This window comes from Mustela erminea, chromosome 6 (assembly GCF_009829155.1).
Source record: "Mustela erminea isolate mMusErm1 chromosome 6, mMusErm1.Pri, whole genome shotgun sequence".
NCBI lineage: Eukaryota > Metazoa > Chordata > Mammalia > Carnivora > Mustelidae > Mustela > Mustela erminea.
In genome coordinates, this window is record NC_045619.1 from 135494290 (window position 1) to 135514861 (window position 20572).

At 45.9% G+C, this 20572-nt stretch overlaps 1 protein-coding gene across 16 annotated transcripts in view; it reads right to left on the reverse strand.

Moving 5' to 3' along the window:
* CELF2 (CUGBP Elav-like family member 2) overlaps positions 1-20572 on the reverse strand; it is a 504997-nt gene that overhangs the window by 123336 nt on the left and 361089 nt on the right. The window lies entirely within an intron of this gene.

Here is a 20572-nt window from a genome sequence, read left to right on the forward strand (position 1 = left end):
GCATGTCACTCAGCTTTGGTAACGGCAACCCCAGGCGCCAGGTCACATGTTCGGGACCGTTTACTTTGGGGATCTCGGTGGTTTCTCCTGTCCTTTTCCTCTCCCGCGTCTGTGATCAGGACTGGGACCTGGAAAGTTGCAGGGGATCCTCTGAAAACGTCATGCTTCTCAAGGGGCTGGAACACCGTCACGGTGGGTTTACTGGCGTTACTAGGCAGAAGCCGATTTTCTCCCTTCAAAAAATTTCCGATTTCCTCATGTTTTCATTTCAAGATGAAAACAGAAAAATCTTTACTTCTTTAAAGCTCGAAGTAAAGAAAAAAAAAAAAAAGGCAGAAAGCTGTGAAACAGAGAAAGCACCAAAACAAGACCATGAGTCTGATCCCCAGGGTGACCGCATGCCCAGCCTTGGGACTGTTTCAACTGTACACAGCAACCTGCTCCTTCACGAAATGGGCACGAGCTTTGCCCCCTTCCCAGGATTCTCCTGAGAGCTGCTCCTGCACACATCTGTAAGCGGGAGGCACCATATAAGCTCATGCGTTCTAGCTTTTCTTGGAAAAGCCGTTCCATTAACAAAGTGATGCAAACCTGCGTAAAATGAAACAGGACCTTATCCAGATCACATTCTTCTGGTTAAACAGACACTATTTTTTTCCTCACAGCAAAAACCGGATTGGACCCGCAGAAGGGGTCTCTCCTATGGTAAAATTCTGCCACTCGGAAGGTCTGATTCACCTTCCGGGCCTTGCGTGCTGCAAACAGCAGCAGCGATGGGGCACGGGCGGGCGCGCGGATCTCCGTGTGAGCTCAGTTATACCCTTGCTTAGTTAACACAGTCTGGGCTGAAATGTTCTTCTGGGCTCTTTTAAACATAATGGCTGCACTTATCTTGTCAGGGTGAGCCTTCTGAGTTGTACCCTTCATTCACATAAACCCGCGGCTGCTTGCAGACCCTTCCTTGTAAGATCTGGAGACTGAAATTAACTGCCACATCCTCCCCTTGCACCTGGCGGGGTGTTGCTGAAGGAGCATGACAGGACTCCAGCAGGGACAGTCCTGCTGCCTGCAGAGCCTGGCCTCTCACAGTCCACGCTGGAACCACGCCCCCCCAGAAAGGCCCGTATGACACTCCACGGGACGGTCCCTGCAAGCTCCGGAAGTGACTCACCCGTGGGAGCATCTGGGCTCAGGGGGGTGGACCACCACACTGAAGTCTCTCACACACACACACACACACACACACACACACACACCCTCCCCCCACCAAACACACACGGCCTGTGGAGGGGGTTGGAAACAATGTTAAGAAAAACAAAGCAGAACCTGGTCACGATGGCCGTGACTTTACACTGGCCAGACGAAATCTTAGGGATCGCCAAAGTGAGTGGAAAACGTGATGACAGCAACACCCAGCTGGATTTATTCAGTGCCTGCCCCTGCCCCAGAACATCTCTTCCTGTCCGGCCAGGGTCTTCGGACATCTGGCCGCACATCTGATTCACCTGAAATTGTGTCGATGCTGCCTGGGCCCTTGCACAGAGGAGTTAAATCGGAATTCCTGAGGGTGGGGTCCAGGCACGGATTCTTCTGCTGCTTTAATTCTCCAGGTGATTCTAATACAGACATTCTAGCAGACCAATGCCTCTCTTTGAAATCTCCTAAATCTCCTACCGTGAAGAGCGCCCTGAGAAGGTATGCAACTTACTCCAGGAGTAAGAGGAGAACATTCTAAGTGTGAATCCAGGAAGTCCTGGAGAGACCCTTCCCAATTCACGAGCTCACTTGCAATGTTGTAACAGGCTATCACAGGGGCGCCTGTCATGGGGGGCGGGGGTGTCCATGGACTAGAAGCAGCTCCCCACAAATCTAGTTCATCGGTATTCGCAGCTGTCACAGCCTCCCCCCACCAGTCGGTGGCCTGGTGGCAAGGCCAGGCAGGATGGTGGTGGTTCACCCACCCTCAAGGTGACAAGCAGGTGAGAAATGGCATGCGGGTCACGGACACAGCAGGTGCCCTGTAATGCTACCGCAATAAAGGGGGGCAGCCTGGTTGGCGCTTCTAAGGAACGGCATCCTTTTATCTCCCTCTGAATATCACTGGGATGAAGGGGGGGTCGGGGCCCTGGGGGCAGCATGCGCCAGAGGAACCCCACCTGAACCAGGCTCTCATACCCCACACGGTGCGAGTGGGTTTGACGCGACCACAGCCCAAGGGGCTACACGGCTGTGCACGTGGGACCGCTCGCTCCTTAAAACTGATGGACGGGCTTCCACAGAGGCACGTGGGGCCGGAGAGGAACAGAGGGTGACTCCTCACTGCTAACTGGCTCCTCTGGGCCACTGGCAGCAGTGCAGACCACGCTGTCTCCATACCTCCACTAGAAAACTCTCCGAGTTATTGAGTTTCTAAGAGGTGAAAGCTACATGGGGGGAGGGGTGGGTGCGGGACTCACACGGGAGGGTGGGGGGAGGGGTGCAAGAGAAACCAGAGGGATGGCATCTGCACCCACACATACCCCCTCCCTCCCTTTTTTAAAATTTATTTTTTATTTATATTCAGCATAACAGTATTCATTATTTTTGCACCACACCCAGTGCTCCCTCCCTCCCTTTTTATTGGCGATTTCTCTCCATTCAGATGGTGGATAATCACTCTGCTTGGAAATCTAAACACTAATGAAACAACCATTAACTATTTTTTATTTACAAAAGCAGCCTGGTGATTTGGAAAAGATCTGAGCTTTGAAAATGAGGATGCTTGAGGGTATGTATGTGGAGAAGTCCACACTCAACGGAAAGCAAGGGCAGGCACAGGGTTCACTGTAGCTCTGACTGCCTCCAGCAGCTCGGGGATTTCAGGTTTTTAGGTGGTGGGTCCCCGTTTTGTGCCTCCTAACGGGTCACTTTCTGAGCCTTCGATGTAGGGAGCTGGTCGCCTGGCGAGTCCTGGTCCGGGGGTGTCGCCCCAAGGATGACAGGAGAAACTCGCAGACCTGTGACAGTCCTCCTTCCTGGGGCCACCTCCAGAGACTGCGGTCCCAGGGCTCTCGTGCTTCAGCCTCTTATCAACAGGAAGACAGGCTGAGCTTAACCAAACCATGCACCTTCCCAAGCCATCAATCTTGCCTCATTTACTCTGTACATTAGAAATACATGGGCAGAGTTTTTAAAGTAAGATAGTCACTGTAAAGCAGAACAGGGCAGAACAGAGAGGACGTTTGTGAGCGCCTGCTGTGTTCCAGGCACTGGACCAGGCACTTTGAGCCAGTGCTTCGGGCCCCACAAGGAGAGGAGAACACAGATTCAGAGCACATAAGCAGCTTTCCCAACCTTCCCACCACCAGCAGGCACTGCAACTGGACTTGAACCTCAGGTTTACCTATCACCTAGCCATAACATGGACTTTTTAAATGTCCTGCTCAGTGGCATCATGTCCATTGACAGGGCCATGGCACCTTCACCACTATCTACTTCCAGAACTTTTTCATCTTCCGAAACTGTGCCCACTGAACAACTCTCCCTCCTCCCCTCTCCTGGCGCCCGGTGCCTGGCACCTACTATTCTACTTTCCGTCTCTCAGAATCAGACTACTCTGGCCAACTCATATAAGTAGAATTCTTTCAATGGCTTTTTTTTTTTTTTTAAAAGAGAGAAAGCCCAAAGAGTTAAGAGTTCAGTTTTGTGCCTTCTCCTCTCTTGAATGCTCTCAGTATTTCAGACAGATTTAGGAAGACAGAAAAGCTGTCCTTACCACATCCGTTGATCCAGTCTACTTTGTGGAATTTTTTTATTTTAAAGAACAAGTCTATTGTGAGTACCTCCCGTTGAGAGTTACCACTGTGATTAGAGGGGCTATTTCTTGAACCAGGTACGGTACTGGGTTATGGGAAGACAAAGATAGCAATATAAAAATCCCTGGCTTGAGAGTCATTCTTTAAAGGGACAATGTCAACTCTCATTTTTAAAATGAGACACAGAGAAGAAAGGAGATGCAGCAGCTCGGTTAGGAGTCGGACTAAAGCATCCTGCAGACTATCAAATCTCTCCACTTGCTTTTTAGCCTAGAATATTCTTCACCAATGGGCTAAAATTCCATCGATAACTTTTCTGGGTTGATTCCAATTAAGTGTGTGTTGAACAGACATGTAAGGATTGCTTTACACTGTACACATCATATATTTTTCTAAGAGCCTCTGAATGAGACATGCACAAATCCTCAAAGGGTTTATAGATACTTAGAGGAGCTAAGATCTGTGCATAAATAAGTTAATACGCAGTAGAAGGTGATCGGGGGAATGCAAGAGGCACGTATGAGTCTTCAAGGAATTGGAGAAAGAAGATTATTTTCAACCAGGAGATTAAATAAAAATTTGTTGGAAAAGGCAGGTCCTCAAAAAAAGGCAGGCTGTAGAGAGAAATTGATGGAGTCCAGGAATTCCATTTTATAAAGAATCAATCTGAGGAACAGAGATTATGAAGGCAATTAGGAAAAGCAGGGTGTGGAGGATTATGGAAGATCTGAATAACATGGTGGAAGATTCTGGCCTTTACTGACTGGGCAAGTAGTGCTGCCACTAAAAGCTCACATACTCTTAGCAGTATTGTGACTCCTCTGGATAAAAAGGCACTCTGAGAAATGAATCCAGAGTGAGAAGAAGAATCCGGAAGAACAGACCTCTGCTTCTGGTTGAGATGGATTAACTACCAGCCTGAAAACAGCTGACGGCTCGGAAGAGTCTCCAGGCCACAGCGTGGGGAGCAGGAAGCCAGGTGGAACTTGGAAGACAACCTATGTTAAGAATTTGGAGCTGAGAGTCTGGGGAGGACAGACAGGTAGAACTCACAGAACTCTCCTCCCAAGGGGAGAGAATGACACAGACAGAACCCCAGGCACCCGAAAAGGCTCCCCCTGAAGACTACCGTACAATACCAGTCAGTGCACGTGCGTAAAGAAACTATCAAAGATGGGGTGGTGGGGGCCCCCAAAAGGATTAATAACTAAGAATAATGCCATTCCCACCAGCCAGACTAGAGAAATGACTTCATAGCACACTGGGTAGAGAACTCAGAAAGGCCTGACCCCAGAAGTAGTAGCCCAAGGCTGGGTACTGTCCCAGACGGGCCTAATACATCCCAAAAGCAAGATTCAAAACAATTAAATTACTCATAAGTATCTTAACTGCAGTGCAGAACAGAGCTCAACATTTTTTAGAGGCATACAAAAAAGAGTCCAGAACCCAGTAAGATGAAATTCATCATTTCTGGTATCTTGGTGAAGATTCCTAGCCATGCAAAGGAGGAGGAAAACATGGTCCACGTCGAGAAAAATCAACTAACTGAGAGGACCTGGAATGGACATAGATGTTAGAATTAGTAGACAAGAACATTAAAATGACTTTTATCCCAGTCTTTGTATATTTCAAAAGGTAAGTAGAAATTTGGAAAATACCAAAAGCACCCAAAATGGACTTCTAGAGACTAAAAACTGTAACATCTGAGATATGTAAGATAATGGATGGGAAGAAAAGTCAATTAAACATTAAAGAAAAAATGAGTGAACCATGTTTCAAACTGAAATCCAGAAAGAAGACTTAAGAAGAGGAAGAGGAGGAGATCCGTGAGCCACAGGGTGACTCTGAGAGGCTGGAATCCGTGAAAGAATGGGGAAAGGAGACAGGGAAAGTATCCAAGAACTGAAAAATCTCCAATTATGATGAAAACTGTAATCACACAGATCCAAAAAGCTCAATGAAGCCCAAGAAATAGGAAGAAAATTAAATCACAATACTTTCTAATGAAATTTCTTAAAACCTTAATAAAGAAAAAAATCTTAAAAGAAGATGGAGAAAAAAAAAAAAAGAAGATGGAGGAATGAAGTGTCATGAATGAAGAAATAAAGGTAAGGATGACATCAAATTTCTTATCCGGATCAATACAAACAAAAAGACTGTGAATCCCTCACAGGTACGGAGAACAGACAGTGGTTACCAGAGGCGGGGGATGGAGGGTGGGGGAAATGAGCAGAGGGGGTCAAAGATGCAAACTTCCAATTGTAAGAGGAATACGATCTGGGGATCTACTATACAGCATGATGACTAAGTTAAAAATACGGTACTGTATATTTGAAAGTGGTGAAGAAAAAAAAGCTTAAAAAAAGTTCCCTGCACAAGAAAAAAATCTGGAACAATGTGAAGTGATGAGTGGTCACTGAAGTGGTCACTGTGGTGATTATTTTATAATATATATATAAATCAAATCACCATGTTTTATACCCTAAATGAATACAAAGCTGTATGTCAATTCTCAAGAGAACTGGAAAGAATAAAAAATAAAATACTGAAGGAAAAATACCTGTCAACCTAGAATTCTATACCCAGTGAAAATATACTATAAAAACAAAGGTGAAATAAGTGATTTCAGACATACATAAAGTGAAAGAATTTAAAAACATATGATCTACTCTCTAAGAAATGTTAATTGAAGTCTTTCATCAAAAGAAAAATGAAACCAGAAGGAAATAGGGGTCCAAACAAAGGAATAGAAGGCACTGGAAATAATAACATAAAAATAAGAAAAAAATATTTTCCCTATTATTATTTAAATCTCTTTAAAGGAAATCTGATCACCTCAATAAAAATAACTAGGTAGTGTGCGGTTTATGGCATATGTCAAAGTTGAATGTCTGACTATACTAGTGCAAAGTCTGGGAGATAAAAATGGAAGTATACTACTGTAAGGTTCTCAAATTATATGCAAAGTTGTATACTATCATTTGAAGGTAAATTGTAGTAAGATAAAGGTATCTACTATAAATCCTTTATAGTAGGATCCTAAAATAACAAAGCAGAGAGTTTTATAGTTAATAAAGATGATCAAATGGAATAAAACAACCTTAAGAGGAGACAGAAAAAGAGGAAAAAGAGAACAAAGAACAGAAAGGAGGAATAAAAAGCAAACCATGACATGGTAGACCTATACCAACTTGATAAAAAAATCACATTAAATGTTCATGAAGCAAATACGTCGATTAAAAGGTCAAACTTGTTACAAAGATTGAAAAAGAAGTAAGACCCAACTCTTGGCTATACACAAGAAATTTACTTTGCATATAAAGATACAAACAGGTTAAAATGAAAGAAAGGAGAAAGACCATTGTAACACCCTTAAAAGAGAACTTGAGTGGCTATATTGATACCTATCAAAGTAGATTTCAAATCAAAGGATAATACCAGAAATAAAGGTTATTTCAAAATAATAAAGGGGTCAGCTCATCAAGAGGACATAAAATTTTCTAAACATTTATGCACTGAATAGAACTTCCAAATACATAAAGCAAATAAATAACAGAACTGAAAGGATAAATAGAAAAATCCATAATAATATTTGGAGATTTCGATAGCTTTTTTTCCTGTAACTGATAAAATGAGGATATAGAAAACCAGTAAGGATACAGAAGATTTGTACCACACTATCAACCAAGCCAAAATCTGTAGCATGTTTAGTTCAATAACAGCATGATATTGATTTGCAATCACACATGGAACATTTACCAAGACAGGCCATATTATGGGGCACACAGTAATTCTCGACAAATTTCAAAGTCTAACCATTCAAGGTGTGTTATGTTCCCAGACCACAATGAAACAGAATATGAAATCAATAATAGAACAGTCTTTAAAAAATGTTCAAATGTTTAGAAACTAAATGACATACTTTGAATAACCACAGGTTAGAGAAGAAATCAAAAAGGAAATTAGAAAATAAATTTAGAATTTAGAACTGGATGGAAATGAAACCACAACACATCAAAATTTGTGTGACATAAGTAAAGCAGTACTTAGGAGAGAAGTATTCAAAGGGGTCATCAAGAAAGGAGGAAGATTTTAAATCAATGACCTCAGTTCCACCTTAAACAACCAAAAAAAATAAAAGCAAATTAAAACCAAAGCAAACAAGAATAAAAATCTAAGTGGAAGTCAATTTTATTGAGTAAAAAAAGACAAAACCAAAATCAAGAAAAGCAAATGCTAGTTCTTTGAGCAGACAAATAAAACTGAGACACTTTTAGCCCGATGAAGGAAAAAAAGAGAGAAAGCATAATTTATCAATATCAGGAATGAGAGAGGTGACATCACTATAGATTCTACAGATATTAAAGGGACAAAAGAACATTACATGCATTTTCATGCCAATAAATCTGACAAGGTAGATGAAACAGACATTCTCTGGAGGAGAGAAACTCAACAAGAAACATATAACCTAACATATAACATATAACTTACAGGTACATACAGGTGTATATATATATATATATATATATATATATATATATATATACATACATTAAGAACATTCACATCTATATATACTAACAAAATTAAATCTGTGTGTAAAAACTTTCTCAAAAAAAAAAAAATTGAAACTCAGATGGCCTCTGCATGAACTCTACCAAACATTTAAGAAAACAGTAACACAACCCAACATGAACTTTTCCAGGAAACTGAAATGGAGGCAATACTTCCCAAATCACTCATGAGGCCAGGATTACATCAAACCAAAATCAGCTAAAGAAATGAGAAGAAAACCACTTAACAATGTCCCTCCCTCTTGAACACAGATGCAAAAATTCTAAGTAAAATTTGAGCAAACAGAATCCCATACGGGCTGCACGTCCTAATAAAGTGGGGTTTATGTCCCAGCAATGCAAGGTCACTTTGTTTATTTTGAAAATTAAGGGGCGCCTGGGTGGCTCAGTGGGTTAAAGCCTCTGCTTTCGGCTCAGGTGATGATCCCAGGGTCCTGGGATCGAGCCCCGCGTCGGACTCTGTTCATCAGGGAGCCTGCTACCCTTCCTCTCTCTCTCTGCCTGCCTCTCTGCCTGTCAAATAAATAAATAAATCTTTAAAAAAAGAAAATTATTAGATTAATTAACATTAATTTTAATTTATTTATTCAAGACAGAGAGCGTGCTCCCATGCATGCACACATAAGCAGGAGCAGCAGAGGGGGAGAAGCAGGCTCCCCGCTAAGTAGGGAGCCTGACTTAGGGCTCAATTGGATCCCAGGACCCTGAGATCATGACCTGAGCTGCAGGCACACGCTTAGCCAACTGAGCCACCCAGGTGCCCCGTTTTGTTTGCAAGGCTACTTCAACATCCAAAATCAATCTGTGTAAGTCACCAAATTTCTGAACTAAAAAAGAAAGCCAGAGTCTCACAGGATCATCTCAAAAGATGCCGAAGAAGCAACGGACAAAACCCAATATCCATTCCTGATGATAATTCTCAGTGAAACAGGAAACAGAAGGAAACGCGCTGAACTTGATAAAAAGGCATCTATGTAAAACCTCTAGCTCATATCATACTTAATGGTAAAAGAATGATTTTTCTTCCAGGAACAAAAAACCATCATAATGCTACCCATTCTTAACACTCCATTCAACTCTGTCCTGGAGTGTGTAGCCAGTGGAAGCAGGAAAGAAAAAAAAAATAAAATAAAAAAATAAAACAACAACAACAAAGACACCTACATTGGAAAGGAAGTAAAACTGCCTCTTATGTGTGTGTATGTGACTGTGCGTTAGGTTTTCTTTGATACCAAAAGCATCATCAGTAAAAGAACACACTAGTAAAACTTCATCAAAATCAAAAACTGCTGCTTTTACAAAGAGACCGTTAAGAGATTGCAAAGATAAGACAGATTGGCGCCAAGTGTTTGCAGGACATGGATCTGGTGAAGGCCTTGTATACAGAGGAGGTCAGAAATCTCAAAATTCAACAGCAAGGAAACCAGTTAAAAAACTGGCAAAATATCTCAACAGACACTTCACCAGGAAGAAAGAGGAGTGTTGAGTAAGAACAGGAGATGATGAATGCCTTTCGTCATATGAAAGTTACAACCACAATGACACATGGCAATAAACACCTTTTAGAATGATTAAAATTAGAAACACTGAGTATACCAAGTGCTGGCGAAGACAGGAAGGGTCTGAGACGCCTACACTGCTGGGGAGGATACAAAATGGTACCATCATTTGAGAAAACAGCTCGGTAGTTAAGTCTTACAAAGTTAAATCTACACTTAACCATCTGATTCAGCCATTCCACTCCTGAATATTTCCAAGAGACACCGAAGCACACAGACATTTGTACGTGAATGTTCACAGCAGCCTTGTTTGTAAAGTCAACAGTAAAAACTGGAAACCACCCAAAGGCCCATGCACAGAGTGTGGAGAACAGAGGTACAGCCATTCAACGAAATGTGACTCAGCCATTAAAACGTAGTACTGAAAGACAGGAAGTCCTGATCCCGAGTCTTGAAACACATGCGGAGTGAAACACATTGGGTCAGAGAAAGGCACAACCTTATGACTGCAGTTACACGAATTCCAGGAAACAGAAACTTAACGATGGCAGAGAGCATCACTGGCTGCCTGGGTGTGGGGTCGGGAAGGGAAGGGACCCCAACAGAAAAAAAGGAACTTGCTGGGATAATGAATAGGTTCCTCTCCTTGTGGTGATAGCTTCAGAGGTGGACCCACGTTGTAAGATACAACATTTGAAACGTGTGGTAATGTTCATTGTATTTTGTATTTATTATGTATCTGGAAGGCTATTGGGTCGACACACAGTACTTCGAGAAGACGGAACACTGAGGGAGGAATGGAAAAGAACAGCTAGAAGACTGCAACAGATTCAAGCTCTGGAGATCTGGAGCTTGGTTGACAGGAAGGAGGTGGCACCAGCACCAGCAACAGGGACAAGCAGCAGAAAACAGGTGCGTTCGAGCTGTGGGCATGGTGTGTGCCAGCGGGACATCTCGTTCCAAGGGGCAGTTTAAAACCCTCGGGCTAGAGATCAGAGGCAAGAGACACAGCCTTGGAACGTTCCCTCCCTCCCTTCAATTTTACCCCCTCCCTCGGCCCTCTTGGGTGGATACATTTTCTTCTGTGTTAAAATCTGAGTCCCGGAGGGAAGAAAAACCCCACTTTGGAAGAGTTCCATTCACCTACACGTGACCTTCAGGGAATTTCTAGGCTCACGCCCAGAGGTGAAACCCACCAGGTCCTCACCTCACGGAGTTCCAAAAATGCACTCGGTGGAGTGGAGCTTTCCCAGGCTCATAAAAAGCTGTATGTGTTGGCACAAAGTGAATAAAGTGATGTATGAAAACGCGGAGGGAACGAGCCATGTGCGCCCCAGGATCTAAGGAACTAGAAATGGGTAAGACCTATGAAGTCATTTCTCTGTTGGCTGCCCACCACTCCCTGTTACATCAGTCCCTGCCAGAATGGAACTGTTCCTGAGAACGGCAGTGTGGCTCCTGGCGCCCGAGCCAAAGGAAACATCTGTAAGTCTGGCGGGGTTTCAGGTGAGCGCGCTGCTCCGAGGGCGCGGAGCCTGTCCCTGCAGGAGACTCTAGCTACAGAGTCAACTGCTTTTCTCCTGCCTTGTTTTATTTTAAACGTCAAAGCTTTTCACACTACAGTGACACCCTCAAATGATTCTCTTACTTCCGCTGCTTCAGTTGAAACAATATATTTCCATGCTCCATGGAGTGCCCACCAGCTGATTCAAAAACCGGGAATGCAACGGGACCCGCTATTTCAACGTGCCATGGAAAGATAAAGGAGGAAAAAACAGGTGGACGAGGCTGGAGGGGAAAAAAGGAGCTCTTTCCCTTGAATGTTCTGCAAACACTCACATAACCGATGCCCAGGATGGTTTGAATGCTCGGTTGTAAAGAAGTTCTGTGAGGTTCTAGAAGGTGTGCCGACGGACTGAAATAGCCCCTGAATGCCTGCCAGAAGCTTCCAGTTCAGTAAGATGAGTGCCCATGCAACTGCAGCGTGACACCGAAAGCACTGTGCATGGGGAGAGGGAGACACGGTGTCCCGGGGATCTCAGTGGAAAGGACATGACTCTAGTGGGGTTTCCAAAAGGAGCTTCTCTGGATGAAATGACACTTGCACTAGCCTTTGAAAGGCCAGCATATAAGCGATCGGAATTGGGAAGAAGAAATAACACCTCGAGGGAGAGAAGACAGAGGGGACACAAGGCAGGGCTGCCGAAAGCCAAGGAGTGCTTGGGGAAGAGTTCAATATTGTTCAACAAACATTATTAAGCGCCTGTTGGTTACCCGCTGCGCCAAGTGGCAGGAGTAAAAAGATGCCAGAGGAGTGTGGCTTTTGAAGTGAAATGGATGATTTCAGCATAATAACAAACACCAAGAACACAGACACACCCAGTGTGATCTAAGGAACCCCGGAGGCCAGGCAGTCAGGAGGCTGGATTCTCAGGACAAACTACTTAGGACGGGTTTGTTTGCTCAGTGTTTGTTTGCTCAGTCGCTGTTTTCCCAGCTGGAACATGGGCTCAGTGCAGAGTATTTGCCTCTGAGGAGTGTTGCGAGCACCTGTGTGATCACAGGACCTTGTAACATTGTAACACCATCACCCTTAGTGCAGGACCTGGCGCGGGGGCAGGGACTCCGCATAAAGATCACTTGTTTTGGGGTTCATAAGACCGAGGACCGACCCTGCTCTTACCAAGAGGCTAGTTGGTGCTGACTGTAGGCTGCACGTGGGGGTGTTGCTGGCAGAAGCGGGTTTCAGTGGCCTCTCCTCGAGGGGACGGGGAGTACTAACGTGCTGTTGGGCTGAGGGCTCTACGTATGATCTCTGCGGACCCATGGACCATCAGAGCGAATTTGCAGATGAGGAAACCGAGGCACGGGGGTGTCAAGTAACGTGCTCTTGGTCACGAGCCAAGTAGCCTGGGGAGGTGGGTCAGAAACTAGCGTTTTATCCTCAGCACTCCCCCGCCCCCATCTGGCACCCCAGAGCCATGGAGCCTTTCTGGTTTGACCACAGGCCAACTCCAACAGTATTTTATTGGAGCCGGCATTTGATTCGGTAGGAGAGGGTGAGCGAAGCGCAACATGGCATGGAGATCAACCTGCACGGGGAAAAGCACGCACCTAACGGTCTATCACATCTCACATCTGCACAGGGTTTTACGACTTAGGAAACTCTTTCACTGGCTTGTCTTTTTTTTTCTTTTCCCCTGACACCATGTTGCTGAGAAGCAGACTAATGAGTAGAGCCTTGTGTAAGGGAGCCCCAGGCCTGTATATTTGGGGGTGACCTGGGGGCAGGCATCCCCAGGGACAGAGCGAAAGGTTTCCGTTTCAGAGCAGGGCACCCCTGGGCACCCCACCGGCCCCCCACCAGACCCTGAGCTCCCTGCAGCCGTGGGCCACACCTTCCTTCTCTGCATCCCCAGGACCCTACGGGGGTGCCACTGCTTGGCACAGAAGGCTCTTAAAACACTTTCTAAGAGCCACGAAAAGCCTCTCTCCGCTTCTCCGCAGTAACTGCAAAAATGGGCACGTCAGTGCTGATCAGAGAGACGGAGTAGCCCCTCATCCGTTCAATCTGCAGCTAATTCCGAGTGCCCGTTTCATGCCCGGCACCGAGCTCGGCACAGGCGCTTCAGAGATTAAAAAAGACACAGCCTTCTAACAAGGAAATTTATGCTCGTAGCATGAAAGATACTTAGAAAATAAGTACTATAAATTCTCCAAGATTTTCAAAGTGTGCCCGGGGCTTTGATTTTTACGGTACGGTATTATGCGCCTATTTTTATTTGAATGAATGCCAGGGAAGTAAATGGGAAGCTAAATTGTCTTTTGAACTCCACATACAATATTAAGGCTTAGATGGAAGTTCATATGGAACCCACATGGCGTAGGTAAAAGAAGTAGGAGCATTATAAAAATTACTCCGAAGGATGTGTGCGATTTTAAGACCAGATCAGCAATTTTCCCTGGCATTATCAGCCTTGCCCCGAACATCACTTAATCTTTGTCTCAGGTTCCTCTTTCATAAAGTGGGGGTGTGCTCTGCCTGGGGCAGGGGGGGAAGTGGCTGGTGGCGGGGGGGAGGATGCGATAGGGCTTAACGGTTTCCTCGCTTTGAAGTGTTCTAAAAATAAAGCGTTTTCATGGCGAACATGGCTCGGAATATTGTGTCCACACAGCATTCGGCGTTGCTAGGGCAGTCCGACTGGTGGGCTTTCTTCGGCTAATGCAGGCGAAGGGCGGGCCACAGAGAGGCAGGCCTGGCTCTTCTCGTCTGAGCATTCTGGGCACGGTCCCCTCGAGGGAGGAGGCAGGCCTTCAAACGACCCATCGGCCTAGCTTTAAAGCTCCAACTCTGTCATTGGACGCAGACTTCCGGTGGCCTCTTAAGCTGTCACAGTTTTATTTGCCTTGGAGTTTAATCTGTGCAGTAAAAGCCTGACATGTCCCACTTAAAAACTGTTCTCCTAAGTCCAGATTAGGGAACAATTAGACAGCGAGGAAAACCCCACAGACCTGATTTTTTAAAAATGTGGCTTTAATTTATTCATTACCTTTCCTGAAGTCTTCCTTCCGGGAGATTAGAGCAAAGCCTGGGCTCTCGGAGGCATTGCCTCTGCGGGGCCGCGGGCGCGGTGGCGGGACCCCCTCGGTTGCCCGCCCCCCAGGGGGGGTGGCACGCGACCCGTATTGGACTTGCAAAACAGCTAAGCCCCGCCACCATCTGGCAGCTGTATGGGGCCCCGCGTAAAATGGACTGGTGGTCACAATCCAGTTCCCATTAGACAGATGTCCACTTCACAAAGAGAGTACCACACTCAGCAGCGGGCTTGGCAGGGACGAGAGAGGCCCGAGCCTGGAAATTGCGTTTCCTGGTTCCGCCTGAGCCCTGTTGCTCGCTGGGGGTTGCAGAAGCAGGCCGGGGGGGCGGGGGAGGGTGCAGTGGGGGGCAGGTAGACAGCAGCAGCTCTCAGAGGACTACCTTAGGTTCAGTGATCCTTCTCACCCTTCAGAAGTTACCTCGACACCCATCTCCGAGGTCTTCTCACTCACCCTGCTAAGAAGCAGTGTTTTTCCAAGCTAGGTTTTGGTTTATAGAGCCACTGGGTGGCTGTCCCTTAAGACCACCACCGGGACACCACGGCCGCACCCAGGGCCTGATGGAGATGGCACCTGCCTGCATCCCTCTCTCCAGCTTCCATCCCCGCCCCAGGGAGAACACGCGGCCCTCTTCAACCCTTCCTGGCTAATAACAAGCATCCCTGCCCCACACGAACAAGACAGCATTCAGTCCTAAAGACAAAGGGCAAAACCAGTGATCCTTTATCTCAAAATGTCCTATCTGCCCGGACAACTCCTGAGCATCTTACAGAGGACTCAAGACACGAGAACCCTGCTTGCTGTTCTGCCGTGGACATCTTTTATTTAATCTAGAGAGTGAAACCAAGTTGATCTGGTTCCCCCCGCCACAGCATAAAGGAAGTGGGAGGTGTGAAAGAGAGGTATGTTTCCTGCATGGCGGGGATTTATGAATTAGGCAATGCTTTCCATTGATTTTTTTTTTTTAACACGATCCAAACAGCTTGGTTCACATCCTCTTTTGAATAACTGAAAATTCTTTACAAAATATTCACGTACACACGCACACATAAACAAAAACCGAGCGCCCAGCTATACAAACACTCACCAACCTGACTTGAAGGAGAATCTTTAAGCAGCAGCCCAGAGAGGAAAACAGAACTCTACCTCTTCACTGGGTTGCACTGACTCGGTGTTATGCTGGTGTCAATTACCACAACGTGTCTCAATATTAAACAGAGCCCAGTGTGCTGAACAACATGACGTAAGGCCTAGAGTTATTATCCAGAGTCTATGGAAATTTGGGCCAAAGCAAGATAATCAGACACAATTATTCTGAAAGAGCCTGTTGTCCTCGAGGCCAGGACATGAGGACCAAGAATTCTGAATAACTGCTTGGGTTTGGAATCCATAGGCGGCCGCTACAGAGTTTCAAATATTTGTTTTGCCAACATTTATACTCTGTCTCCAGAGATCCCTGATGACCCCGCCCCTGGCCCCCTCCCACCATGTTCTTTTTGTTCCCTGTAAAATGCCTATTTAAATCACGTCTAGTATTTCCTAGCAAACTAGTTGAGAAAGAAGCATTAGGAGGTGTCTGCGCACAAAAAATTTTGCACAGTCTTCCTAACACACAGCTTACGAAGTCTGGAGGCCACGATGGCTTCCCACCCCTGCATTCGCGGGCTCTCGCTACTCTGTGCTGCTTCCTGTCCTTTATCCTCTCCCCACCACAGGCCCGGCCCTGCAAGAGGCACTTTACGTTCAATATTCTATGAATAATTTATTCCTCACTGGTCGCCCATGCAGGCAATGACACAACCATCTGAAGAAACGGTGTTGGCAGAAATGTACTTTGTGTCACCACCAAGTTTAAAACAGATGTGTGTGTTGTGTAAGTATACAACAAGCACACGCACACGCACGCCTCCTACATGGATGAGGCTGTTGGTCGCTCTGGAGCACCAGCTGGATGTAGCTGCGTCAGGCAGGGGCAGACATCCTTCCACAGGACCGTGAACCACAGACGTTCCACGGAAAGAGGGTACCCAGGGCCTGCGGACGCGTCACCCACATCTGTGCTCTCCTACAGGACGGCAGGCAGCAAACCACTCGGCATTTTACGGGGAACCCTCCAGAAGGTTCATTTAGTGAAAACGTGAGCCTCCTCCTGTCCTCCATGCCCTCCAGGGAGGAGAAAGAAGTGGGAAAATTAAAGACGATGAAAAAGGGTTAAAGACATCGGGAGCCCATTGCTGGAAAATAAATATCAGATGCCTTCTTGCCCAAACTCCCTCCCTTCACCTTTTTTACAGAAAGAGCCAAAGATTCCTGCACATGCAGCCACTGGAGTGTCCTTTCCCAAAGAGACAATGTTCCCATGCACAAAATGGACACTGCGTCACCCAAGCCGACTCTCTTGCTTTCGAAGAACGTACGGCCACCCTGTCTTTCCTACTGTCCCATTCCTCCTCTCCTTCTGGGGCAAAGAACATGACCTGTTCGTCTGTCTGTCCCCAGCCTGGAGTGCCACGCCTTGCACACAGTAGAGGCCGATAAACGTTTATGGCCCCGTGACGGCGCTTCGGCAAACACGGCATTAGATTTCCGGGCCACATCTTTCATCTTTTCTAGTCGACATGAAACAGGATCCAGGGCTTTCAAGGCTCCAATCCCTGCTACAAAAGAGCCAGGCATGAGGCCTCAGGAGAGCGCCGGCCGGAGGCCCACTGCTGGGGGCCGGGGGTCGGCGAGCTGGCCATCTCCGTAACTTTCATCATGTTCTGAGTTCGCCACCTCTTCTGTGTCAAAGTTTGGCTCAAACTCTACACTTTGCTGCTGTGCCAACATTTTAAGTCTGAGCAGCAGAATCCAGGGGTCTAGCATTAATTCAAAGACCTTATCTATATATAGCCTCGCTCTGTACTTAAGCATCTTCAAAAGTTCAATCATATTCTTTCCCTTTTTTTTTCTTTCTGAGAGCACAATGCCTCTCTTTTCATGTTTTGCTACAGCCTTCCTCCCTTTTCATTCCCGTGACTCAATGCTCTCAGGCCTTTTAAGTTAACCTCCTGGACCTTTCCATATGGGCTCACCTTCCTAGACCTCTGTGAATCATGCCGCTCTCCTCTGGAAAGCCTCCTGTCTCCTTGATCCGTCTTCAATACCATTTCCTGATATCGGGCACAGCGGCCTAGAGCGGAGCAAAAAAGCTCTTTGTGCAAGGCGGCGGATTACCTGCTCTTTACCATTTGGCGTCTGCTACCTTCATTCGTAACATTGAGCATTTGCGGATCGTTTTGACCATGAACTTGTCCGAGGCATTGTCTCTCGTGTCCCCCACGGTCCCTACGACTGTGTCCCTCTAGTGTCTGTGATGCAGCTCCCCTTAAACTATAGGAATTTAGGAAGCAATTTTTTTTCTTCCACCCGAAACTAAAAAGAAGGCAGGGGGATTAGAAAGGAAAAAAAAAAAAAAAAAAAAAAAAAAAAAAAAAAGGAGCAGCAATTCATGGGCCTAGCTGGCAAGAGAGCTGCAGATGACACACGGAACCACGACAGAGAGACAAGTGTCTAGCCTTGTAATGTGCTGGGCTACAGGACTCCTCTCCATGGACTGAAGCCCTGCCACACCCCCAGATACTTTATAATGATCAGCTTCGGGGCCAATCAAGGAGTGTGATGAATGCATACTCCCTTCCAATCCTTTAATTCATCTCTGATTCCAATTTATGATCCCCTTAATGGAAATAGAGAAATGACATTTCTTTATTCTTTAAACCCATCACGGTCCAAAGTATATTTCTCTGATCAGGTTTCTCCAATTTGAATGAATGCCTGAACGTGGAAACTGGATTAGGGGCATCTTTCTCAGTAATTTACATAGAGAGTGAAAAAATATCGATCCGTATACCTATGCCGGGGGTGTCTCACTTGCCAGGCCCTTTCTCCCAGAGCCATTAGTTTTTACCATGATAACCTGACCCTGTTCGGCGAACTAGCTCTCTTCTCCATCTGGAGCAGAAAGCTGCTTGGACGCTTCTGCCTACGTGTCCGTCCACGGGCCTTGAGGAATCTGTGTACCCCATCATTCATCCTGCCACGAATGCCTTTAGGATGTGCTTCCTTCCCCCTTGCCTGTGCTCACCAAAGTCGACTGGAAAATACCCTCGCACCCTGGAAGGCCCTAATTCTTTAATTCATATAACCGGCCTCTTCACTGCAAATTTCTCTAGCATGATACCTCCTGTATCACCGAGATACCTAATGTTTGATTTTCTACTGAATTTCACAGCAGGGGTCAGAATGTTTCCAATTCTCTTGACCGAGTGTCCTGAAAGCCCATGGACTATCACCCATCATTTCTGTTACCAGAATATGAAAACCTCCACCAATCTGTTGCTAGATCCTATTACTTTCGCCTACCTTCTACCCCCCGCCGCCCCCTCACCATTTGGCCAATTCTCTTTTCAACCCTTTTTCGTTTACCAACGGTCTTGAAGGTCAATGTGACTGCTGTGCATGTATTCCTAGCGGCACATCCTGGCACTCTGTGTCCGGAGGGAGACCAGGTCTCACAGGAGGTTTGGGCCAGCCGGGATCAGAGAAGAAAGCAGGTGAGTAGATGATCTCAGTATCAGCGAAGTTCGGACAAGGAACAAAGAATCTGAGACCTCGTGCCTAAATCCTGTCAGCGTTTGGGGCCATATGTCCTAGAAGAAGACTCAGTCTCTGAAGCATCTAAGAACACAGGAGGTAGGGCTGTAGCTGTCGCAACAGCACTGTGCATTTCACCATGGTTGGAATGATTAAAAACAATACGCTTCTTCACAAGGTATACAATGACTTTATTTACATTTTTTAATGCCAGCATTCTAAACACTTCTAAAATCTAGCTATGGTTAATGATAAATTCTAATTAGAAGCAAAGCTTGAAGGAAGAAGAAAGCTAAGCTTTCCACCGCCTGACTGCCTGATCACTGGGGTCTTTGGAGTGGAAGTGAGCAAGGAAGGACAGGTCACGCCACGCCAGCTCTCGGGCCATGGGTATGTGTTTCAGGGCAACTGACTCTAAGAAAACACGGTCTTTCTGACTGGGAACCTGGACTTGTCATTTCCAAAGATGGTTTCATAAGGAGCCACTGCATGGTAAGCCAGAGTGGTTCACTTGTGTAACTGATGGGAGAACAAGTCTAATGTGGAGAAATCTCATTGGGGGCAAATAAAAAGGCAAATAAGACCTCTAGGCTGGCAAAGTACAACACACTCAATGGGAAATGCAAATCGTGAGATCATCTAGATTTCGCTGTTCACGTCAACCTGTAACATGTGTTGGAAGGATCCCAACAGACAGAGGCCATGGAGCCCTGGGCTTACTTTTCATGTAAATTTCTACCAAAAAAAAAAATCCATTCCCCTCTCATCTAGAGCCTGTTTTCTTTATTCTTTTATTACGCTGATTCCAGAAAAGCAAACCTTTTTCTCCACCAATCTGTTGCTAAATCCTATTACTTTAGCCTACCTTGGGACCAGATGGCTGGGGACCAGCCGATGTCCCAGACAGAGGAGAAGACAAAATGGTTAGAAGCAGCCTTAGTAGTTTCTTTCCTTCCTTGAATCTGGCTCTCTCTGTGTGTCCTCTGTGGCTCCCTCCTCCCTTTTCTTCCTCTTTTCCTCTCCAGAGATGTAAGGATCAAAGTATGCCCAAGACAGATATTATCTGCTGGGGGAGAAGCTGCCCTTTGATAGAAGGGACAGAAATCCAGAGCTGGGCTAGACAGGCATGGTCCAGGGAATGTCAGCATCAGAATGGTGGTGGGGGGGGGGGGCATTTAAAGGGAGTCCTTCTCACCGTAACCCAAAGGAGACTAATTTAACATTTTTCTTAATTTATCTCCATCAGCGCTGTGGGTGCAGTCTGCATAAGTCAGAATAATGTAGAAGTCCATTTAAAACAATGAACTGTTAAATCTTTCATAGAGCCATATGATAGAACTACTAAACCTCTCCTCTCACAGGCACGTGATCAGGATCCCTGACTGCATGAATATAAAAATTCTGACCACCTTTTACATTTATCCTGGAGGACCTCGGTCAGCCAACAACGCAAAGATGGCACCGGAAGTTACAG